This window comes from Macadamia integrifolia, chromosome 4, assembly GCF_013358625.1.
Source record: "Macadamia integrifolia cultivar HAES 741 chromosome 4, SCU_Mint_v3, whole genome shotgun sequence".
NCBI classification, from domain to species: Eukaryota; Viridiplantae; Streptophyta; class Magnoliopsida; order Proteales; family Proteaceae; genus Macadamia; species Macadamia integrifolia.
In genome coordinates this window covers 23693632-23694012 of record NC_056560.1, presented here as the reverse complement: position 1 = coordinate 23694012, position 381 = coordinate 23693632, and positions in this window count along the sequence as shown.

Genomic DNA, 381 nt, shown 5'->3' with positions numbered 1-381 from the left:
CCCCCCCCCCCCTCGTGGGAGAAACCCTAACCATACATACTTTTTAATGAAAAGTCCTAGTGAGATAATTTTGAGGTGGACTACTACCTAGCTTGTGGTGCCCCTCCCACGAGCTGAAGAGCTAATTAAATTAAATGGGTACGCAGGACCCATATTATATACGGCTAAGACTACTCATGTTAGATTTGGGGGTTTGGCCCCATGGATTTGCTTTTGTACGTATGACTAGCCATGCATAATACGCAAAGAAGGCACTAAGGGGCACTTTGTGGTCTAAATGGTGGTGATGGTAGTGGTTTGCATCAAATCATATGACACCACATAGGTTTATGCTTCAGAATTACCTTAGTGGACATATTTATCGTTCTTGTGCTTTATCAA